The 24,415-nt window shown below is 53.0% G+C and overlaps 1 protein-coding gene and 1 long non-coding RNA gene across 2 annotated transcripts in view; one reads left to right on the forward strand and one right to left on the reverse strand.

The window, feature by feature from the left end:
* Nucleotides 1-17,647: 17,647 nt before the first annotated feature.
* On the reverse strand, nucleotides 17,648-19,765 carry LOC131421521 (uncharacterized). The gene is made up of 3 exons (XR_009223891.1): nucleotides 19,517-19,765; nucleotides 18,615-18,810; nucleotides 17,648-17,961 (listed from the first exon to the last, which is right to left on the reverse strand). It is a non-coding gene; the product is annotated as an uncharacterized LOC131421521 (long non-coding RNA).
* A 382-nt stretch (nucleotides 19,766-20,147) lies between these two features.
* The window catches only part of A4GALT (alpha 1,4-galactosyltransferase (P blood group)), a 29,430-nt gene continuing 25,162 nt past the window's right edge, over nucleotides 20,148-24,415 (forward strand). Inside the window, exon 1 of the mRNA XM_058568210.1 lies at nucleotides 20,148-20,225. The gene's annotated coding sequence lies outside the window, so the exon portion shown is untranslated. The remainder of the gene's footprint in view (nucleotides 20,226-24,415) is intronic.

Below are 24,415 nucleotides of genomic sequence, written 5' to 3' on the forward strand. Positions count from 1 at the left end.
CAGAGACCTACACATGGGATGCTTCCCTCCAAAGAGGATACACGCTTGCTTCTGCTGGGAGCCCGGAGCCTGGGTCGTTACTAACCTGGGACTTCAGTGTCCTCCGAGGGTCCCAGCTTCGAGCGGGAGTCACAGTTTCTCCTTCCACACTGCCTGGGCCCAAGGCTTCGTGTCCCTGGCAGGGAGGCGACACCAACGTCTGCCTTCCGGGTAATCCCTTTCTCTTCTGTCCCTGTCTCAGCTCTGCTTGGCCAGGTTGTCCCCCTCCTGTCCCTTCACGACTGGCTAGGTGTCCTCAGTTACCCCTCCACACCCATGCTTGCTGTCTACTATACCCCGCCTGCTCTGTGCCTGCCCCTGCCCTCAGCTCTCCCTCCAGTTGGAGCCCCACCGGCAGGTGCCTCCCACACATAGCTTGCTGGCGCCCACCTCTGGGCCTTTGCACAGACTGTTTCTCCTCCTGGAACGCCCTTTCCGGCCCACTTTTCCTCTCTTACCTCACCAGGAAGCCTCCCCAACACGCTTGCTGGGTCGGACACCCCCTCTGGGCTCCTGTGCCCCTGGACACACCACACGGCCCCTGACTGACTCGCCTGTCCGCCTCACTAAACTGCGAGCCTCTGGTCTGGCCCAGTCCCCCGCGGGCAGCACAGAGCCTGCTCAGTGAGGGTTTGTTGAATGACTGCGTGGGTCTGCTGATGAGAATACCCTGTGCTGGTATTGACAGCACGCCCGGTCCTGCGGCCACAGCCCCACTCTCAGCAGCCTCTGAGTGGCTGGTCACGGTGAGGGAGCCCCGGGGCCAGCAGCCAATGCCTGGGGGAGGTGTGCTCATGGCCTGGCTCGGTCCAGTAACACAGTGTCCCCACTTGGAGCTCATGCACTCCCATTGGGTAGCAGCCCCCTGGGAGCATAGCTCCCAGATGTGTCCATCCCAGGAGGCCTGAGGCCCAAGCTGCAGATCTCCACTCCCTTCCCTCTGGGCTCCAGGGGCCATAGAGGGCGCCCAGGGCTCTTCAGCCTCTGGCCCCTGCAGCAAAAGGCCTCAACCTGCTTGGAGCTGAGACTGTCCCTGGGAATGGAGGAGCGGGGCAGGGGTCAGGCCCTGGGGCTCCCTGCCAAGGCCTCCTCTCCCTCCCTCTGGGCCTCGTCTCTCTCCACCCTCCCTGTCTCTCCCTCGCCACATCCCTGGTCCTCTCCGTGTGTCTCTTTATCGCTCTTTCATCCTCTCTCTCTCCCTCTCACACTCGCCCATCCCCTCCCCTCACGCCCAAACTCCTGGCTTCCCTCTGGCTCTCCAGACCCTGCCAGGGCCCCTCCCAGCCTCCAGGGATGCGCCCGAGGGATGCACACAGACGGGAATGCTGTACTCTCGTTCAGCTGAGACCAGCTGGAATCTCCCCCAAAGCAAATTTCCTAGGAAACTGGGGGCAAATAAAGGCCAAACAACAGAACAGAGGCCCCGAGAGGGGGAGGCCAGTAGGTCCCCGATGGTCCGCCGTCCCCCAGGCTGAGCCTGAGCCTGACTCCAAGGCCCGCCCTCCCCCACCCCCCACCACCAGGGGCTTCCTGCCCCGGGCCCTGGGGGCTGTCTCAGTCTTGGGGCCCCAGATGCCCCCTCTGATCCCCTGGGGACCTGGGCAGCGGAGGTGAGAGGAGGCAGGTCAGGCCGGCAGGGATGGAGCCCCCCGGAGGCACAATTGAAGAATCAAGTGTCCTTCCTCTGAGAGGTCAGCAGGACAGCCCAGGACAGAGGGCACTCTGGCCCCCAGACCCCCAGAGATGACCACTGCAGCATCCTCCCAGAGAGAGATCAGCCTCTGAGTGTCCAAATCATGGGTGTGCCAGCCAGGAGGCGTTAATGGGGAACCCGTGCAGCCCCGGCTCCAGGCAGGAACCTCTACCCACACCCCAGCTGAGGGGCGCAGGGTGACCCCGGCCCAGGAGGGCCCATCAGAGTGTTGGGGAAGAGGGAGAATCCCCCTCTGCCCTTTCCCTTAAGGTTCTTATGGCTTGCCAAATAATTAAAAAGACAAGTTAGCAGGAGAAAATAATATCAAGTTTAATAACATGTATACATGGGAGAAACCAGGGAAACTGAGTTTCTCAACACAATAGCAGAGATTCTCGTCTTAAATAATATCTTCAGCTAAAGACAAAGGAGGATGTTGGGGGTAAGGAGAGTCAGTTATGGGAGATGACCACTAAAGCACTGTAAACAAGAGTAATGTTATTATGCAGATTTAAGGCCTCACCTTCCACATCGATAAGTTTCTAGAAATGAGGTCATCCTCCCTCTTCCCAATTCAGAGAAGGAGATACCTTTACAAGTGGAGATTTCCCTTATAAATGTAAATGTTTGTCTAGCAACTCCTAGCAGGGCCACCTAGAAAATGTGGCCAGAGAGACAGAATTTTTGATAAGAGGGGCCCGTTGCTGCCTTTCCTATTGTAACATCTATTTTACATTATATTACAACCATCAGATAGTAACTCCTTCCTGGAACAGGTCTCCCACGCTGAACTCTCCAGGCAGTTAGTGGGGGAGGTCAAACGTCTGCCAGAGAACACAATCAAGGTAAAGAGACATATTTCAGGGTGGCCAAATCTTGATCTCCCACAAGAGCCCTGATCCAGGACTTTGCCAACTGGCGCTGAGGAAGGGGGACTTGGAAGCCCCTGGCAGTGCCGTTTCTGCCCACGTGGGAGAAGCTGGTCTCCAGGGGAGGCCTGACTCCTGGGAGAGAAGAGACACAGGCGCTTTCTTTTCCCCTGACTGGGGGGCATTGGAGCCCCACATCTGGGTGTTCCCGCCTTCCCCAAGATTTGGTTTTGAAGGGGCTCAGAACACACCACCCCCAAATATGCCAGCTCTCCATGTTGACTATCGTGAGCTGAAGGCCCTTGAGAACGAGCAGATGGAGCAAGGGCTCTGCCCTCCCCCTTTCTACCAAAAAGCAGGGCATAAAACTTCCCATGAGAAAGGTCCCCTCCCTGCACCAGGAAGAGAGCATTCTCATCACCAGAGCCTGTAGCTTGATGCCGAAATGGATCCGTACAAACAAACCTGCGAAAATCACCCTTCTCTTACTGCCCCAGCCCCAGCCCTGTCGTCTGTCACATCTCTATGATGTTTCAGCCTTTGTTTAAAAATCTCTATCAGCTTTTGGGCCTTACAGCTTCTGGAGGTCTCCGTTTTCCTTCTGAAGACTCCCAAATACACATAAAAATACTGTAAAGAATTTGTCTGCCTTTCTCCTGTTCATCTCTCTCATGTCAGTTTAACTCCCTTCCAGCCACAGACCACGACGGGGGCAGGAAGTTTTCTTCCCCTACAGTTTGGAATCTTCCATAAGGATGCCGCCAGCCAATGAATCCCTTTGTGTCTAAGTGGATGTGAATTGGGTCTCTGACACCTACAATAAAAGATTTCTGATTAACTCAGTGCTCAAGGGCCTTCCAACTCTAAAACAAACAAAATCAAACACCTCGCTCACCACTCTCCAGCTCCTGGCCATCCCTTGCCCCCCTTTGCATTCAAACTTCTCGGGAGAGTGGTCTCCACTGGCTGCCTCCCCTTCCTCCCTCCAGTCTCTCCTCCCTGAGCCCCACTTGCAGGGACTCGCCCAGTCCTTATCCTCCTAGGCCCCTGCTGGGTCTGATGCTGTGATCCCTCCTTCCTGGCTCTGCGTCAACCCAAGGGCAGCTTTCCCTCCCACCAGCCAGTCCTGGACTATTGCCGGGCCCTGGGGCTCTGTCCTGGCCTCTGACCTCTTCTTTCCCTATCACGATTCCCAGGGCCATCGCATCCACCAAATCCCAGCAGGCTCTGCTGCCCTCCAGGTTCACAGGTGCCTCCCACTCCGCTCCACCTGGACGTCCCTCAGAGAGGCACACACCAGATGAAACTCATCCAAACCGAACTCCCCGTCTTTCCCTTTGCTCCTGCCTCTGTGCCTTTGTATGGGCTTTCCCTCTGCCAGGCACAACCTCACCCCATGACCCGCCATAGACAAAATGCCTTTCTTGCTCTAGACACAGCTCTGGAGCACAGACGGTCAGGCCCTCCTCTGCAGTTGATCAGATTTCAGTGTCGTTGGCAACACCTCTGTTGGAGCTGCAGGAGCCAGGAGTAGGGGGCCCCTGCCAGGAACTCGGCAGGCCTGAGTTGGCCCATCATCCCCAATGTCAATCTCTTCATTTATAGAACGAGACAACTTGCCTGCTTCCCAGGGCGACCTGAAGGTCAGATGAGGGCTGGGCCTTCTCATTTCACATGGGGAGCATGGTGAGGTCTCTCTTTCTTAGACACTAGACAGGGGGTTGAAACCAAACCCCTTATTCATAGAAAGGCACTTGGAGCTGACTTCTTTGGAGAACCCTCTCTTCATTCATTCATTCCTCAAATACTGCCCGAGTATCTAGTATCTTCCAGGCCCTGGGCTTGAATCGCACTGCCCTCCAGAAGCCCTTAGTCAGTGGGGCCAAGAGAGGAGAAAGCAGACCATGTCTCCGTCATGTAACTGAGGCCACGTGGGGGCAGGGAGAGGCGAGGCCGGGCAGACAGCCAGAGCCCCGGTCCCAAGAAGAACCTGGAGGCTGACCCACTGCCATTGCCACGTGGGGAGGGCAGAGCCGGGACACAACTCAAGTTTCAGCCTCCCCCCGCCGGCCCAGAGCTGCCCTGGGCAGGGGCGTCCCCTGGAACTGCTTCCAACTGCCACTCATCTTCTGGGGCAGGAGGGCTCTTGGCAGAAGAGGTTCAGGAACCTGCAGGGCCTCGGGGGTCAGGGCAGAACAGGCTTCAGGCCTCGAGGGGAGGCACCCCCACCAGGCAGCAGCAGGGCTGGGGAGGGTGGAGTCCACCAGCCCTCTGTGCTCCCTGTACCCTCTTAGAAAGAACAGGCCCCTCAGGAATAGGCCCCGCCTTCTCCTCTAGTTGTCTGGGGTGGATTAAGGTCAGCGTGGGCTGTGGGGAGTTATTGAGGCCAGAGCCCAGCATGGCCCGACACCAGGCTGTTGACCCTGGTGCAAACCAGAAAGTTCTCGGCAGTGATTCTCAAAGTGCGGTTCCTGGACCAGCAGCATCGGCATCACCTGGGAACTGTCATAAATGCGGATTCTCGGGCCCCACTCCAGACCCACTGATTCAGAAACTCCAGGGATGGGGCCCAGCCATCTGTGCTTTAACCAGCGCCCCTCCCCAACCCTGGGGGATTCTGGCACATTCTCCCTGTTTGAAAGCCACTGTCCTAGAGTCCAGAGGAACGTCTGAGAAGAAGGTAACAGAAGAAGGTAACACCTCAGGCAATTTCTCCAATGACGCATGCAGCCGGCCAGCAGCGCCCTCTGAGCCTGCAGAGGGTCACACGGTCAGCCCAGGTGGGAGCAGCACTCAGCTCAGGTCGCTGTGCCCTGGAAGCCTGGGCTTCAATCATCGGACCAAACTCTGTGCAGTGACCGGCAGGCGCACAGCCCTGGGCAGGCTGCAAAAGCCCTTCCCACGCCTGCTGTCGCTGTTCCCCACGCCTTCCAGGTGCTCCAGCGAGGCAAGCGGCTCTACGTTCTGCTGAGCTGGTCGACCAATGGGCCATAACCAGGGATTGCAGAGCGAACCGGAAAGAGGGAGGCAGATGGATTTGGGACCAAGTCCTACATCTGGTGCCCTGATCTTGGGCGGATCAGGCGACCTCTCCGGCACTCAGTTTCTTTATCTGTAAAACAGGATGATAACCCCTCCCACACAGGCTGGCAGTGGGATTGAGATCATATATTGAAGAACCACCTCCACTTTCTTCCAAAACTCAACCAGAATGACACAAAAGGGATGTTTTTAAAGGCATAAATCCTCAAGGAAGGAAACAAAAGGAAAGGAGATGATAACATTTTGGAAGCTGGAAGGTAGACAGATGACACTCACTCAGCTAAGAGACCCAGGAAAGATGAACCCTAAGCTGACGTGGGCCAAGCCGGAAGCTGCAGGGCCCAGCGAGACTCAGACACCTTGGAGAACGGGAGTGACGGTGGCTGGACGTCTGCTTGAAAAGCATTAGGTTGGGATTTCTCTGCTTCTAGCTCTGATGGAGAAGTGTGAGCTGGACCAATGATCCCATCGAGATCCGGGATCTGGAAAAGCCAGGTAAGTACTCAGCCAAACCAAACCAAGACCCAAAAGCAATCTGTTTGACGGCATTAAAACCTACTGCAGGAGCCAGGTTAGAGAGGACACAGTCCTGGAGAAGGGGGGCCACCTTCTAGGGCAGATTTTCCCTCTGGCCATCTGCTCACTTGGGAGTGGGGCAAGAAGCTGGGAGTTGGGACGACCGGGACAAGTGACCTGGCAGAGGGCTGCCGAGAAGGCAGCAAAGCTTTTGACCATCTTGTGAGGCTGGTGAGCAAAATTTAGAGCCTCGAGGGCCAGGATCCCAGGGAGAGCGGAGAGGCCGAGAACTGAGCCCAACATGCTCCCTGTTTCCCCCAGATATTTGCAGATTTCTGACACCATACAGGACGGGAGGTGAAGAAGCCAGGCAGAGGCCTCTGACGCACAGAGCAGAGGTTGCGTAGGCGACGGAAGGGAAACTGGGTGTTATGGGGAGGGGAGGAAGAGGACTAAACCTTCAACTTACATAAATTATCTGTAACAAAAAAAATAAGAAATGGCGGTATATGCTTATAATTTAAAATTGTGGAGGATGTATCATTAGAAAGTCCTTTGCCTATAAAAACCATAATAACAAAACCGCAAACCCTGATCTCACAGGCTTAAACTTTTTCTCTTTCTTTCTCTGCCTCATATAATAAGAATTCTGGAAGTAGCCAGCTTCTAGAATTAGTTCAGAGGCTTGATGCCATGAGAGCCAATGTCTTAAGATTCTCTTTGTCTTTTCTTTATGCTTGATACCTCACGGTTACAAAATGGCAGCTGCAGCTCCAGCTACCCCATCCGTATTTCAGCAGGAAGGAAGGGAAGAGGCAGCATCTGTATCAGGAAAGAAAATGTCTCAGAAACCTCACAGCAGACTTCTCCCTGTGTCTACTGGCCACTTGGCCACCCTAACTGGAGTGTTGTGAAAGGAAAGAGAGTTAGAAATGGAGATTGGGTCAGCTACCCAACAGTGTCTACCACAGAGGTAGATATCAAAGGAAACAGCTAAAGTGTCTGCCTTTGGGAAGTAATATGGAGGAGGGGGGATCCCCAACTGCAGAGGACTGATATTTTAAATTATACGTCTTATAGGCCTAATTGACTTTAAACCATGCACATGTCTGACTTACATAAAAATAAAAATTAAATTTCACAAAAGAAGGGACATATTGTATCCCAGGAAAAATTGACGCAGAATGATCACCTTAGTAAAGTTATTGAACTTTAATGAAAGAATTCTTTGAACGTCCAGGCAGAAAGATAATGCCACCCATAAGAGTAACCTCAGAATTTTCCATAGCAACATTCGGTGCTGGACTGGGCTTACGCTGTCCTCAGGGAAAGAAAGTAGGTCCCAAGAATTCTGTAGCCAGCCTGAATGATTTTAAAGTGTAAAGTCCGCAGACAAGTATTTTCAAGCAGAACGCAGGAAGTATGGTTTCTATGGTCCCTTGAAGAAACAACTAGAAGATGAGCTTCAACAACCAAGACACGAATGGAGAAATTTAGTGAGTATTGAATTCACATAAATGTAGGACTCTAGCTAAAAGAACGGAAGGAGCTATAGGTAAAAACTATAAACCGAGACCACGAGGTGGGAGCTGGGCGGAAGAGAAGGGCCTCCATATCGGCTGTCATATTGGATAACGAGGAGCTTGGCCGTTTGCCAGAGCAAGGACGTTTGTCCCTCCTGTCCTGCAGGAGCTGGCCAGCGATCCTGGGCGGCGCTCACTCCCCTCGTCTCTGAACAAGGGTTTTCACGGCAGTGAGCTTGTTCATTTCATACTCTTGGACACTGGAAGTTTTGGGGTCAGACACCTTGTCTCTTAGCCTTGAGACTTCAATTACCTCCCATGACAGGTCGAGTAGAAAAAAGAGAAATGAAAATAATGAGTGACAGTATGGAAGACAGAAACCACACCATCAATAAGGCTGGTTTAATTGAGATTATTGAATTCTGTACTCTGAAAACAGAATACACCTTCCTTTCAGGCACTGGGGGGACATTCACAGCCACCTACTCCACACACTAGAAGATGACGAAGGAAGACTCGACAAATGCCCTCAAAGAGACACAGGACACGGGGCATTCTCTGAGCGTGAAGTGATAAAGCACAAGAAGACGGTGTGTGAGTCAGCTGGGCCGCTACAACAAAGAACCACAGACCAGGGGGCTTACATAATAGAAATTTATTTTCTCACAGTCCTGGAGGCCGGAAGTTCAAGACCAAGGTGCCAGAAGGGTTGGTTTCTTCTGAGGCTTCTCTCCTTGGCTTGTAGATGGCTATCTTCTCCCTGTGTCCTTACGTGGTCGTCCCTCTGTGTGTGTCTGTGTCCTAATCTCCTCTTCTTATAAGGACACCAGTCCTATTGGATTAGGGCCCACCCATATGACCTCATTTTACCTTTTTTGTGTGTGTGTGTGAAGAAGATCAGCCCTGAGCTAACATCCATGCTAATCCTCCTGTTTTTTTTGCTGAGGAAGACCGGCTCTGAGCTAACATCTATCGCCAATCCTCCTCCTTTTTTTCCCCCAAAGCCCCAGTAGATAGTTGTATGTCGTAGTTGCACATCCTTCTAGTTGCTGTAGGTGGGACACAGCCTCAGCATGACCGCAGAAGTGGTGCGTCGGTGCGCACTGGGGTTCCAAACCTGGGCTGCCAGTAGCAGAGAGCGTGCACACTTAACCACTAAGCCATGGGGCCGGCCCTCATTTTACCTTAATCACCTCTCTAAAGGCCTGATCTCCAAATATAGTCATATTCTGAGGTCCTGGGGGTTAGGACTCCAACACATGGATTTTGGGGGGACACAATTCAGCCCATAACAGACAGCAAAATAAAAAAACTCACCAAAGTCCCTATAACCTGGAAAATTTTAAGCCCTCTTAACACTTAGGAAGAAAAGGAAATCAAAATCCAAATTATAGAACATTTAGAAAAGACAGTAACTAAAGCCCATGTCAGAACCTTTGGGATAAGAGATAAAGCCCTGCTCTGTTCATATTCAGGGACAGGACCTGTTTACGTTAACAAACAAGAAAGAATGAATGAAAGTAAATCAAGGCACAGAGAGGTCACGGAACATGCCCAAGATCACACAGCTGGTATGGAGCAGAGGTAGGCTGAACCCAGTCTGGCTTAACAGGCACAAATATTTTAGTTGCAGCACTCCTTGTAATAGCCACCCCCTCCTTGCAAAAAAAAAGAAAAAAAATGATAAAAAAGGTGTGCAGCAATAGGGGACCATTTAAATAACCATAAAATAGCTGTGCCACGAGGCACTACACAGCAGTGCACAGGAGGGAGCAGGCAGCTGTCTTGCCCAGTTCCGTAGGAGAACTAAGATCATGAATTAGCTTCTCTCCTGTGATATCTAGAAAGGTATCAGCTATGTTCCATCATTGAGACAATTGAGAAAATAGCCCTCCAAATCACTGTCTCTAGGGCTTCAATCTCTCCATGAATCGAGAGATCTGGCCGCTCTGCCGTGGAAAAACCTCTAAGGTATATTGTTAAAGGAAAACGGAAGGTGCAGAATAGTGCACCCCAAATGCGACCGTGTGTGTGTGAGTAGGTGTGCGTGTGTGTGAGTAGGTGTGCGTGTGTGTGAGTAAGTGTGTGTGAGTAGGTGTGCGTGTGTGTGGGTGCGTGTGTGTGTGAGTAGGTGTGTGTGTGAGTAGGTGTGCGTGTGTGTGGGTGCGTGTGTGTGTGAGTAGGTGTGTGTGTGAGTAGGTGTGTGTGTGTGAGTGAGTGCGTGTGTGTGGGTGCATTTTAAGGATAGATATGCTTGTATCTGCAAAGATTATCTCTAGAAGAATACAGAGAATCTGCTTATAGCAGCTGCCTCTGGAGATGCAGGAAAGTTGACAGAAAATTGAGCGGAGAGGAGATGTTCCTGATCACCTTGAAGAAGTTCTCTTCTATGCTAGTTTGCTGAGTGGGTGCTGGATTTTGTCAAAAGCTTTCTCCACACTATTGATACAATCGTATGATTTTTCTTCTTTAGCCTGTTGATGCGTTAGATTACATTAATTGATTTTTGACTGTTGAACCAGTCTTGCATACTTGGAATCAATTCCACACGGTCATGGTGTATAATTCTTTCCATGCACTGTTGGATTCAATTTGCTAACATTTTGTTGAAGATTTTTGCATCGCCATTCGTGAGAGAGATTGGTCTGTAGTTTCCCTTTCTTGGCATATCTTTGTCTTATTATGGTATTAGAGTAACACTGGCCTCCTAGAATGTTTTGCAAGTGTTTCCTCTGCTTCTGTTTTCAGGAAGAGATTATAGAGAATTAGTGGCATTCCTTCCTCAAATGTTTGGTAGAATTCATCAGTAAAACTCTCTGGGCCTGTTGCTTTCTGTTTCGGAAGGTTATGGAGGAGAAATGTTCTATAATCTTATAATTAAATCTCGACGGTTTCTGTTGTTGTTGTTGTTTGTTATGGGCCGGAGTCCCTGGGCTGTGACCTTCAGAGGAGTTTCTTTGCCATTTTTTTCCCCTTATGTAAGACCAGAAGGCCAGAGGGGGTGGTGTTGGCTCACTTCCCTTTCTCAGGTGGGACAAGGCTCTGGTGAAGTCCTGCCTCTAACGGCATCCCCCACGCCCTAAATATGCCACTTTGGCATATTGATTATTTTGAGTTAAAGGCACTTGAAAAACAGCCGATGCAGGAAGAGTACACTCTGCCCTTCCTCTTTCTCCCTGAGAGCTGGAGATGAACTTCCCATGTGAATTGTGCCTTCTCTGTACAAGGAGGAAAAACCATCCTTATCACCAGAGACAAGGAGGTAAGGCCAAGAGAAATCTGTACAAACAGATCTTGTCAGAATAACTCTTATCTCCCTTTAGTCTCTCCATATATTTCAGTTACTTTTCCACAATAGCTACTCTTCCTTCAACCTAGTATATAAGCACTTGGGCCTCGTCACTTCCTTGGGTCTTCGCTTTTCTAGTGAGGGCTCCCATGTACATGTAAATAAAATTCATATGCTTTTCTCCTGTTAATCTGTCTCATGTCAGTCCCAGCTGGAAACCCTAAGAGGCTAGAGGAAAATTTTTACTTCCCCTACATTACAGAGAACAGAAAGAACAGAATGCTTGTGACGGGGCTGGCCCCGTGGTGTAGCGGTTAAATGCACGCACTCTGCTGCTGACGGCCAGGGTTCAGATCCCGGGCGTGCACCGAGGCACCACTTGTCAGGCCATGCTATGGCGGCGTCCCATATAAAGTGGAGGAAGATGGGCACGGATGTTAGCCCGGCGCCAATCTTCCTCAGCAAAAAGAGGAGGATTGGCATGGATGTTAGCTCAGGGCTGATCTTCTTCACAAAAAAAAAAAAAAAAGAAGAAGAATGCTTGTGAAGTATTTCAAAATGGTTAGTTTTCTCTTCTCCCTGCCCAAAGCACATCAGGAAAGTGTGGGGTCCCCTTACGATTTTAAGCTAATTTACACTGAGCCTCCGGCAATTGTTAGCCACCGTGTTCCTGCCAGTACGGGCTCCAGCTGTGGACTGGTGCTCCGGGGCAGCTGTGATTCCCTGATTCTCCCTCTCTCTCCAGTTTTCAGGCAACTGGTTTGCCCTGTGACCTCAATTCTTTGATGGATCTGAGAAGAGTTGTTGATTTCCAATTTGTTCAGCTTTTTTCTTGTTGTGAGAATGGGAGTGATGGCTTCCAACCTTACCTGCTAGACTGGAAACTGGAAGTTCTTTTTTTTTTTTTTTTTAAGAGAAACCCCCTGCCCCCCATCACCCTGAAGGTGAACAACTGGTGATTCTTCTGACATGCTTTTGAACCCTGGTGCCTCTCAGGGCTCTGTCCAGGTGTCCATCACTATAAGCCAATGACCTCCAACTGCGCGTCTCCAGCCTAGATCCGTCCTTGGAGCTCTGCCTCCAATGTCCATCTACCTTTGGCCTCCCACCTGGACGTCCCATGGGTGCCTCAAACCCATCTCAAAGTGTCCAACTTGAATTTGCCATCTTTCCCCACAAAACCAACCCACAGCCCAGGTTTCCTATCTCAGGTGATTGGCATCCTGGTGCCCAAGCCAGAGATCTAAGCTTCTCTCTTAGATGCTTGCCTCTCTCTGCCCCACAGCACCCATGGGTCACCAGGTTTTGTGGAGCTTGCAGCTGGCCAGTTCACCCACAGCCACCCCCAGGCCACTGTCTTAGAGCAGCCCTCAGCATCTCTTCTCTGGGTTGGCTCAGCAGCCTCCCCGTCAGCCACTCTCATCCATCCTCCACTCCTTCCCACTGCTACCAGGGTGATCCTCCCCAAAAACATTCTTTTGTGTCCCTTCCCTGCATACATTGGCCCCGAGGTGTGTGCAGGATAAAGTCGAAACCATTTCTCCCGGGTCGTAACACAAGGTTAGACAACCCTTGTATGCTCTGTCCTCCACTAGAATCTCTTCACTGTTCCCAGCATCACTCTCCTCTGAAACTGCTTGCTTCCTTTCTAGAATAGACCATGTGCTCTTGTCACCTCTGTGCGAGACTTTGGCAGGCAGGTAGATCATCCCAGGTGAAGACAACACTTGGTCACCCATCCACCTCCCCCACACCCTGCCAGGCTCAGCTCAGATGTCATCTCCTCCAGGAGGCTTTCCTGGGCTCCCAGACCTGGGGGAGCTCAGTGGTGTGCCGGCAAACATTGGACCACTCGCCTTCCCGGGAAGGAAGCCCTGATTTGTAGCATTTCCCAATTTCCGTGGTGTAAATACTCCCACCATGGGCAATTTCACGCTACCAATGTGATGTTACTGAACACGAGTCAGGAAGAGATGCTCACGATTGGCTCCCTCTGGCTGATAGGAGTCTGCTCCGGCACATAATTGGAGGATGAGCCTCCTCTGGACTCACATTACACCTTGTATTCCCCTCCATCAAAGTATTGATCTCAAGGAAATGTTAACAAAATAAACCTCAGAGGGCCCAAGGGAAGGATAGAGTGAAGGTTCAGCTCCAATCCCCACCCAATGCCTTCCTGGCTGTGTGGCCTGAGGTAAGTGACCCAGCCTCTCTGAGCCTCAGATTTGTCATCTATAAAATAGCCAAAATAATACGTTCTCCCTAAGCTTGCATAGGAATTAAATGGATGTAAGTACTGTAAAATCCTATTAAGAAGTTAGGGGGTCAGTCAAGGAATAGGGAAGGACATTCTAAGGCTGAGGACACAGCAGGGGGAGAACAGAGAAGCAGGAGGGAGAGGATGTGTCCCCTTGGTTGCAGTGAACCTGTGAATCCCCGGCTGGAAGGCAGGAGTGAGGGCCACGGAAGATGGGGGTGTCTAGGAGGGTGGGCTTTGGAGAGCAATGAAAGAGGGTGGGCCTCATCCTCAGCCCTGGGAAGTTCAGAAAGAAAAATTGGACCAGATATCCTAGAAGCAGGGGACCAGTCAGGAGCAGCTGGGGGTGGGGCAAAAAGCTGGTCAGGTACAAGCCCTTTGGGGGGCTGGGGCTGGAGGCAATGAGAGAGGAGGGGGTTGGAGACAGGGGTGTTTGTTTTCTTCCCCAGAGACAGGGTAACAGCCTTGGGCATCTTAGTTACCAAGCTCAGGAAGCAAGAGGATCACTAAGCATCATGGGAAATTCCCGATCCAGCAGAGAATGGGGGAAGTGCTCTGTCTTGGGTAAGAGGATTTGAAAAATCCTATAGAAAAACTGAACTTCAACTGGGTCAAAGGACCCCTCCTTCCTGGGCCCTCTGCTCATTCTGTTTGGCAAGACTCAAAATCCCTGTGTAATCTGGGACCTTCTACTCAAAGAGTGGGTCTGGGACCAGCAGCAGCAGTGCCTGGAAGCCTCTTAGAAATGCAGAGTCACAGGCCCCAGCCCCTCTTGTGTCTCTAGGACCTCAGACATTGTGAGTGCTCAAAAAGGGCTGAGTGATGGCTTGATGCCTGGCTGAGGGCTGCTGTAGGGTACAGGAAGATGTGTCTGAGAGAGTGAGCAGGTGAAACTGACAGGACTTGGTGGTTAATTGGGTAAGGGGGCAGGGAGGGTGCATGAGAGGGTTGATGCTGCCCTTTCAAGAGGCTGAACAGACGGTGGCTCTGGGTACCTGCAGCTCCTTTGTGGCCTGGACGAGGGCTCAGCTGTGGAAGGAGGCCAGGGTGGAACTGAGGCCAGGCCACCTGTGCACGAGACACCCGGGCAACATGCAAGGTGAGGAGAGAGGGCCTGGCAAAGGGCCCCGGGACTCCAGTGTGGGAGGGGCGGGTTGAGAGCAGAGGGTCCTCAGAGTGTGACCAGTCAGAGTGGCAGGAGGCCAAGGTCACAGAGAGTTCACGGTCAACTGTCAAATGCCACCCACTGCCTTTGCTATCAGGAGACCTCAGTCCCTGCAGAGGACGGCCAGAGCAACGTGGACTTCCTTCCCTGAAGCTCTTCTATTGCACAAACGAAACTTAGAAATCCAATTTTTTCTTGAGTATTGCAACCTTGATTACAAACTTGATTAAGTAAATCTCTGTCAACAATTTAAATAGTAATTGCAGATTTCTCATGACAGAACAACACTGTCATAACATGTGTACTTAAAACTCTTCTATGAGGTCAAGGCCGTGGGCAGCATTTTGCTTTTATTTCTTCTTAGGGATTTTGCTGTACTTGTTTTGGTTTCCCTGGAGCTTCCATGGTGGAATGTGGATACCCTCTCATGTTTGTGTGGACCTCGCAAGACAAGCTAGGGTCACTGGATCTAGATGTTTGACCTTAGTCCTTGGGACCACTGGGACACAGGGCTTGGCTGCCTCTCCCAGGGTGACACTTGGCTAGTTAATCATTTTGGACATTCTCTGTGAACCCTCCTTTTCCTGGAGAAGTGAAGGGGACCCCCGAGCTGCGCACCTGAAGGAGCCCCATCCACCAGTGGTCCTGTGCAGCCGCTAGTGACTGTGAGTCTGTCCTTTTCCAGGTGTGGTTCCTGCCTCCCCAGGCCTCCAGCCCAGAGCTCCGGTTTATTCTTTTCCGATGACACAGATAAAGCAAACACTCTCTAATTTGTTAACAACAATAAAAGAAACAAAATACACACACCAACACATCCCAACTTATTAAGCTCCATAAAAATTCAAACAAGCCATATGGCCATCATCTCTCTTATATTACAACTCTCTCTTATATTACAACTCTCTTTGACTGCTTTATATTAACTTTTCTCTTTTGAGTTTCATTATAGCCACAGCCTTTCAGAGAGTGAATTAACTCAAATTAACTATAATTATTTCAATTAATGGTTTTTGATGCTTGTATTATTACAGCTTGGCTAATGTTGGGGAAGACTTCATTATTCCATTGTCTCTCTTCTGCTCGCCTAATATTTTTGAGGGTGGCCTTACTTCCTGGCCACAACAGGACATTCTGGACCATTCTAATTTGTTTTTATGCTGCAAGGAATACTGGTCTCCTTCAGTGGAGAAGGTCTTAGAGACCAAAATCTTGGCACTGGAGTGCCCAGGAGAACACTGTGGCCTTTGGGCCACTCTTGTCAGAAGCAAAGCTGGAAGTACTTCTGTATTTTTAAGATCATAAGTTTATGGTAAATTCTTTCAGTCTGTGGTTTTGTTAATCCTGTGTTGACAGCATATGGCCACAAGCAGGTCACCGTGCCACTGGCAAGAGCCCCATCCTCAGTTGGGGACATGAAGCAGATAAGAAAGGGCAAAGCGGCCTGGGAAGGGAAGGATCATAAACAGCAAGTGGGGGTGCGGCTTTGAGAAATCTGGCTGAAGGGAGGAGAGAATTGGAGGTCACGGGTGGAGGCACGGGTTTCATTTTGCTTTTTGTTTTCTTGTACTTTTTCTTAAGATGGGAGAGGCTCAAGCCTGCTTGTGGGTGGAGCAGAAAGTGACAGGGTCTCTCAGTCAGGGCTCTTCTGTAAGAGGAAAAAAGAATCCAGTTCATCTGGTTAAACCAAGCTGTTTAGTGGGGAAGCCCAAGGCCGGTCAGCTCAGGCCTGGAGGGACACAGAGGCTCCAGGGATGCCCAGCTCCCCCCATGCGTCTCACGGCTTGGCCTCCCCTGGGGTTGGGTGCTCTCCTGCCACAGGGCCTCTCCTCACATCGCAGTGAGACACCATCGAACTCTAGTCTACACGCTCCCTGCTCAGTCCAGAAGAAAGAGAAAACACCCAGGGCCCATGCAGAAGAAAGAGGACACACTTCTCTCTCCCAGACTGCTACAAAAGACCCAGGGTGGCCGGGCTGTGCTTCCCAGGCAGTACTTTACAGATGGAGAAACTGAGGCTAGAGCAGCGCTGGCATGTGGGCTCTTCCATCCCCACCCTCTATATCCATGCCCTCCCCCACAGCCCCCCAACAGCCAGGCCAGGATCAGGCCAGGTCAGACTAGAAGGGATTTGGCCTCAGAGTCCACCGAGGGCTTGGGGTCAGGTAAACTTGAATTCCAACTTCTGCTCATCTTTTTTTTTTTTTTTTTTTTGGTGAGGAAGATCAGCCCTGAGCTAACATCTGTTGCCAATCTTCCTTTATTTTCTATGTGGGACACTGCCACAGCACAGCTTGATGCGTGGTGTGTGGGTCCATGCCGGTGATCTGAACCCAGGAAGCTGGGGCGCCAAAGCGGAACACGCTGAACTTAACCACTACACACCAGGCCGGCCCAATTTCTGCTCATCTTAACATGCTCTGTGAGGGCCGGCCCCGTGGCTTAGTGGTTAAGTGCGGGAGCTCTGCTGCTGGCCGCCCGGGTTCGGATCCCGGGTGTGCACCGACGCACCGCTTATCCAGCCATGCTGAGGCCCCGTCCCACATAGAGCAACTAGAAGGATGTGCAGCTATGACATACAACTATCCACTGGGGCTTTGGGAGGAAAAAAAACAAATAAATAAAATTATAAAAAAAAAATTAACATGCTCTGTGAGCTTGGGCAAGCTCCCATCTCGGCCTCAGCTTCCTCACCTGTCAAGTGGGATGATGACAGCCTCAAAGGGTTGTTGTGAGATTAAACAGGCTGCTAGGAGTCAGTGTCCTCATGTCCCCTCCCATCCCCTCCCCCCCTCCTTAACCAGGAAGGGCTTGTGGGGCTGGGCACAGCCCAGGAGATGGCTCCCATCACAAAGCCATTTCCTTCTCAATTCTCTTTTAATCCTTCTGCTTAGGTCCAGGGGCGAGTCTTTGCTAGGAGCTGGTCTGTCTTTAATCCCTCTCTGCACCTTGTGAATCTCACTTTTTAACAAGGAGAAGGCAGGGGGTGGGTGCTCAGCCCTTAGAGAGGCAGCTGGATCGGCCGGAGCTTTAGCATACTGTTTTATTCTCATTTCTGCTGTTGCTTCTTTTTTGTGTGTGTGAGGAGATCAGCCCTGTGCTAACATCTGCCAATCCTCCTCTTTTTGCTGAGGAAGACTGGCCCTGGGCTAACATCCGTGCCCATCTTCCTCCGCTTTATATGGGACGCCGCCACAGCATGGCTTGCCAAGCAGTGCGTCCGTGCGCGACCGGGATCTGAACCGGCGAACCGCGGGCCGCCGCAGCAGAGCGCGCGCACTTAACCGCTTGCGCCACCGGGCCAGCCTCTGCTGTTGCTTCTATTCAGGTGAGTGAGAGCAGTGTTCCGTCTGGGGCAGTAATATTGTTTCCTTGTAAAATACATTTATTGGAATGAAAAGCCAACATAAAGAAAAAGTATTGTCAGTATTACCAGTGGTAAAGGGGCACAGGCTCATTCATTCCATACATGTTTGTTGAGTGCCTGGTCACTCTGTTCCAGATGCTGTTCCAGGAGGGGGACACAGCAGTGAAGGAGTCAGCAGGAACCCCTGCTCCTGGAGTTGGCATTCTACTGCAGGGGATAAAATAAGATAAACGCATAAATGAAACATAAAGCATGCCACATGGTGACAAGTGTATGGGGGAAAATCAAGGAGGGAAGGGGGTGGGCGTGCAGGATGGGCATGTCCAGTTTGAAATGGGGAGGTCAGGGAAGCCTCCTAAGAAGCTGATGCTGAAGCCTGAAGCTGAAGGAGGTGAGGGAGAGCGCCCGCCGCGTAGATATCTGGGCAAGGCTATTCCAGGCCGAGGCGCGAGAGCTCAGGCCCTGGAGGGGGTGAGAGCCAGCCAGGAGGCCAGCGCGGCTGGGCAGGGTCAGCGGATGGAGAAGAGAGGGATGAGGTGAGAGGACGGCAGGGGCGGGGCTTTTCTTCCGAGTTCAATGAGGCGGCACTGCGGGGGTTGGGGCAGCGCAGGGATGTGACCTGACGTGGTTCTACCATCATCCCTGGGGCTGCTGTTTGGACGCGGGAGGCAGGAATCCAGGGAGAGGGGGTCCCTGCAAGCAGCCTGGGGAGAGGCCGGTGGCTTGGATAAGGGGGGAGGTGAGAAGTGTCAGATTCTGGGCATGTTTTCAAGGTGGAGCTGATGGGATTTGGTTGGAGTGGACGTGGGTTACGTGTGGGGTGGGCAGAGAGGAATCAAGGTTTTTGGCCTGAGTACCTGGAAAATGGAGTTTTCCTTAACTGAGATGGGGAAGATGCAGTAGGACAGCTTTGGGGAGATCAGGACGGTGGCTGGAGCGACGGAAGGGAGGTCTCCTGTGGGCAGTTAGATGCGTGAGTTCAGGGAAGGATCGGGGCTTTGGGCCACAGCTGCTGGGTATCATCAGCGGACAGAAGTCTCCAAAGCCACGGGACTAGGAGACAGCGTTAGGGTAAAGAGTGTGAAAAGGAGCAGGAGATCCAGAGCTGAGCACCGGCATCCCACCTTTTAGTGGTTGGGGTGGGGAGAGGGACGGCCTGCAAAGTAGAATGGGTGGGAGAAGAGGGAGTGGGCAGCAGTGACAAATGCTGCTGGCGGGACCAGTGAGATGATGACGGTGACTCGGCATTGGATCTAGTAACATGGACATCGCTGGGGACCAAAAATGACAGTTTTAGGAGACGGGGGTGGGGGGCAAGGTCCGGCTTGGAGGGGTTTTAAGGGGAATGAGAGGAGAGAGGGGGCAGACGCTGTGGAGTCTGCAGACCCTTTTGCAGTAAAGGAAGAAGAGAAGTGTGGGGTATATGTGGGGTGGGCAGCGGTAACCGGAAGGAGAAGAGGAGTCGAAAGAGGGGATTTCGTTTTCTTGTTTTTGTTTCAAGATAGAAGTCACATCAGTGAGTTGCTGGCAAGGATCCAGGGAGCCAGCCGGGAGCGGGCGGAATTGCCCGATCGGTGTTGGCCTGAAGGGCGGGGATCTTGTGGACGAGTGGAGGGGTGTCCAGCCAGGTAGCCCAGTTCAGCCTGGTCCCTGAGGGAAGGCAAGGGTGCTGCGGGGTCAGGAGGTGGGCGGATGGGTGGTGGGGAGCTGGTGGGAATTTTCTCTTGATTCATTCATTCAAAGGATAATTATCACGCACCTGCTAAGTGCCAGACTGTTCTTGGCGTTGGGATGGAGTGTTTCCGATTTTTCAGTGGCCTGGGCACTGGTCATCCGCTGAGTGAGAGGACGGGCGAGGAGAAGTGGGGACAACACAGCAAGTGTGCGGTGGACGGGAGGAGAGGGAGGGCGGAAGGACGCGGCAGCAATAAGGGTACTCGGAAGCTGTGCCTGTTCGAGCAGATGACTGAAATTCGGTAAAACGCTAGGTGACGCAGGCAACGCGTTTAGCACGGATCACGGGGCGGGGGTGGTGGCGGTGGTGTGGTGGTGGTAGTTAACAAATATATTCCGGCCGGTGGCATCAGGCAGGCCCGGGGTCAAACACTGACACTGCCCCTTCTCAGTTGCCTGACGTTCACGTTACTTAACCGCTCTGAGCCTCAGTTTTCTCATCTGTGAAGTGGAAAATGGGAATGATGAACCCATGGAGCAGGCGGCAGGGAGGCGCGGGGAGCGCTCCGTACACGATGGCCCGCGCGCTGTGACGGTCCCGCGCAGGCGAGGACGCGCGGGCCGGGGGAGCCGGGACCCAGGGGGCGGCGGGGCGGGGCGGGCGGTGCTGACCACGCCCCGGCCCGGAGGCGGGGCTCCAGCCTCCCGGCTCCCGGGCTCTGCCCTCCCGCCGCCGAGCCGCCCGCCTGCCCGCGGGTCCGCTTGTGCGCCGCCCGCCGCCACGGGAGCCGGAGGTACGAGGGGCCGCGGGAGGGCGCGGCGGGCGGGGCGCCTGGGCACAGGTGGGGAGGGGGCTGCGGAGGGGCGGGGACGCTCGGCCGCCGCCCCGGCCACCTGTTCCAGAGGGACACTCGTGTGCGCGCCAACTGGGCGCGGCGGTGCCCCGGCCGCCGCCTCCACCCGGCTGCGCCCCGAAGTTGAGCGCGGCGGCTGGACCGGGAGCCCCGCCCGGGCCCGGGCCCCGCGGTGGGAGAGGGCGGCCGTGGGCGCGAGGAGCCGGGTCCGAGTGCCGGCTCCGCCCGCCCCGCGCTGCGACCTTGGGCGACTCGCGCCGCTGTGTGGGGGAGCGGGACCGTCTCGGGAGGCCGCGCCGCCCGGCTCTGCTCGCCCCTGGCCCCGCAGGGGCTGCGGCCGGGGAGAGCTGCGGGGAGCCGCCGCCGGAAGGGAGGGCGGGGCTCCAGCCTCCCGGCTTCGGGGCGCTGCCTCCCGCCGCCGCGCCGCCTGTTCGCCCCCGCGGGCCCGCCGGGCCCTTAGGGATGCTGAAGCTTTGGACGTGCCGGGTGGGGGAGGGCCCCCCAGGTGGAGGAGCGGCCCGGCTCGGAGCTGGGAATTCGGAAAGTCGGGCCCCAGCGCTCCCTCTCCGGGACCTGGATCCGCACACGACCCCATCCTTCCGGCGTACCCCTCTCCCTCCCTCGTCTCCAGATGGGAAAAGGATTGAGACTGAGTAGGAGCACGATGTGTTTGGGAGGGGCTCTGGCGGGGAGGTCCAGTCTCAGATTCCGCTCCCCTTCACAGCTAGGGGAGTCCCCTTGCCTCAGTTTCCTCATCTCACACCGGGAGTGGAAGTTCCCACCTCCTTGCCAGACTCAGCTGAGCCTCTGGCTCCCAGAGAGTTGAAAGGCATCTCCCCTGCTCCCACCGCTCTCTCGGGAGGAACCCTTTCTGTCTCCTCCGAATACTGAGTGGTTGACTGCTCCCTGCAGGCCCCTGGGCTCACCAAAAGCTGTTTATCCCGTCATTCGTCAAATACCCCGGAGCACGCGGCCGGCACCCACGCTGGCCCGCCTCTCCTCCAGCTGCCCAAGGACTTCCCCTTTGTCACCTCCTCTCAAAGGGGAGCCACCCTGCCCAGGGTGACATGACAAGGCCCAAGTTGGCCAGAACTTCAGCCCTCTGAGCCCACGCCTGCATTCTGAGTCCCACAGCGGGCGACCCCCGCGGGATTCCCCAAACCAGGCCCAGATACAAAAGAAAAGGGCAGAGTCGAGGTGGAATCCTCTCTATTGTTCATTTTCCTCCCAAACATGTTTCTGATGCCTCCGGTGCCTGTCCCTGCTTGTCTGCTAGGATAGCTCAGTATAGAGGACAAACTCCAAAATGGAAATTTATCTTAAAAATGTGTTTTTTGTTTCCTTGTACCAGTCGAAGCCCTATAGCCGCCTAGGTCAGTGGGGTTGTTCCCAGCGTGTGCGATGGTCCCAGGGCACCCATGTGTAGCAGAGCTGGCAGAACCTTGCAGCTTCCTGGGAACGTCGGGAGGTTGTGACCCAACTACATCTTTGCATCAGCCCCAGCCAGCAACTCCCAAACCCGCCCGGCCATGGGGGTCCCGGGTCCAGATCCCCGGGCACCCAGGGCAGCAGAGGATGCAGGTCTGAGTTGGGACCAGGGCAGAGTGAGATGAGGTGGCTGCCAGGGACACTTGTGACAAGACTGGAAGAAGGGACGGGTGGGAAAGGGAAGCTTGAATTGTGGAAACAGCTCTTCCCGCCCCAACCTTCCCCTCCCCTTCCCCCCCCAGCTGCCCCCCCTCCTGGTTCTTGCTGGAGGCGGTTGGGGTGGATGGCCCCACCCTCGACCTGGCCACCCAAGCTCTGCCCTGCGGTGCTCTCCGGAATGCACTTCCTCCCCATCATGTGCTTCCTAGGTGTGCTCTCCCTCCTGTTGATTGCCCTGCATTGTCTCCGTCTCATTCCTTCTCTCCGCATTGGAAGCTCCTGGAGGGAAAGAACCTCGCCTGAAGCCCAGTGCCCAGCCCTTAGTGAGCACAGAAGAGGTGTTCCCTAAATGTTGCTTGAATGAATTAACTGTAACGAGTAGGGAAAAAGTCCCATAGTTGCTTCACTTGGAGATAACCTTTTAAAACTTGCCTTTTCTGCCAGACTTTTTAAAAATACTTTTTTGTTACATATTTGAATATCTTGTCTATATAAGTTTTTCAAATTCCTCACCTTTCTCAAACATCTTTTATATTTTTTTAATGCTTACATATTGTTGCATCATATTTAGTTTATGGGTTTCATTTGACAGGGCTTTTTTTATATGTATATATATTTGGCTCTTTTAGAGAAGGTCACATTGAATTTATGTATAAATTTATATGTTACCAGATTTTTCCTGGAAAGGAAAAGTACCTGGTTGTCAGCGCATATGAAACCTCTAGAAGGGCTACCCCGAGAGCCATCTGGCTTTCCAGAGGGGCTGTACCATTGCATGCGTCCTCGGGCTATGAGCGTGCATTTCTTATTATTTCCTACAAATGAAATTACTGAGTCAAAGAGAAAGAGTATGAACGTCTGGGGTCTTTGTGTGTTTGTTTGTTTGTTTCTTCCAGTTTTATTGAGATGTAATTGACATACAGGACTGTATAAGTTTAAGGTGTACAGCGTAATGATTTGACTTACATATATTGTGAAATGTGTTTCACACATATGTGTGTTTCTTATTCGTTTGCTTGAGCCCATCAATGACATATTTGCCCCTTGTCTGGTCTCTTTGAGGTGAGGGTTATCATTTGGCTTTTGCTTTTGCTGCTGCTGGTGTGTTTTTGAGGAATACGTTTTTTATTTTTATTTTATTTTGTTTGTGTGCTTTTCGATAAGGGAGAATTAGCTGCATTTATGAGAAAAAGCCAGAGGAGGGAGTGGGTGAGGCCCCTGGAGAAGGGGCAGGTCGATAGACTGAGATCCCAGAGGATACAGGAGGTAGGAGGGGTCTGGCTGTGGTCCAGAGGGACCTTCTGAGCTGGTGAGGATGGGAGGCGAGAGGGAGGGGGCTGGGAGGACACCTTATGAATTGGCTTCGATCTTCGTAGAGAGGGAGGTGGAGAAGCACCAATGGAGAGACAGGGTTCTGGCCTTGAAGTCCCCAGCTCCCTGTGCTGTTTGCTGGCCTGGTCCCCTTGAGTCCTCCCTGCTGCCCTGGGAGGGAGCAGGTGTTATTACCCCACCGACAGACTCCCAGAGGTAGGGGAGTGCCTTGCTCAGGGCCAGTGAGCTGATGAGTGGCAGGGCTGGTTCCGAGTAGGCTCTCCCCACACTGATCCTATGCCCTTGCGAATCGCTTTCCTCTCGGAGCCTCCATTTCTAGTAAATATCCAGAAGCAACATCCCTCTTACTCTGTCTGGTACTTGAGCGAGTGTCCCTTCCTCTCCTGTCTGCCTCTCTTTGTCTTCTCTCTGGACAGACCCCAGTGGGTCCAGGAGCTTCCAGCGGAAGTGAAGTTGACCACAGAAGAGCGCCCCTTCCCTTCCAGGCCAGCGCCCACACTCTCACCCACAGGAGCTCCCTCTAGCAGGAGCACACAGCCTTCTTGATGTCATACCTGTGCAAAGTCTGAGCTGGCAAACAGGGAGCTAGGCGGCCAGGCACATGAGAGGGAAACAGGAAAAGGGGTCTTCACATCCCATGATCAGGCTTGATTTGAAAGAGCAGAAGCCACATAGGTATAGACACAGGTATAGTTATTGTCCCACTTATAGACACAGAGAGGCCCCCAGCCCTCCAGTTGTCCGTAGTCTTCATTTGCTCGGCCCCTGTGGTCTCCCAGGCAGCGCCCTGGTTGGGGGTGGCTTCCATGGATTGAGCCCCCATAGGTGCCAGACACTGAGTTACCTGATCTTATGGAACCCGCTCAGCCCCCTGGGCTGTCACTCCCATTTTACAGATGAGGACACTGAGATTCAGAGTCAAGTGCCTCTTCTTTATGGCAGGGAGGTTTGAGCCCCTAGCCCCAGCGCCATCCCAGGAGAGCTAGACTGGGCTGCAGGCAGACTCCTTTCACCTGGCAGAAGGTACTCGAATCCCAGCTGTGCCTCAGTTTCCTCCGCTCTTGAACTGTAGTTGATGATAAGAGGACCTGCCGCACAGAGCGTTTGGGAGGATTAAATGAGTTACTGCAGGAAAACCGCTTTGACCAGTG

This window comes from Diceros bicornis, chromosome 25 (genome assembly GCF_020826845.1).
Source record: "Diceros bicornis minor isolate mBicDic1 chromosome 25, mDicBic1.mat.cur, whole genome shotgun sequence".
Classification (NCBI taxonomy): domain Eukaryota; kingdom Metazoa; phylum Chordata; class Mammalia; order Perissodactyla; family Rhinocerotidae; genus Diceros; species Diceros bicornis.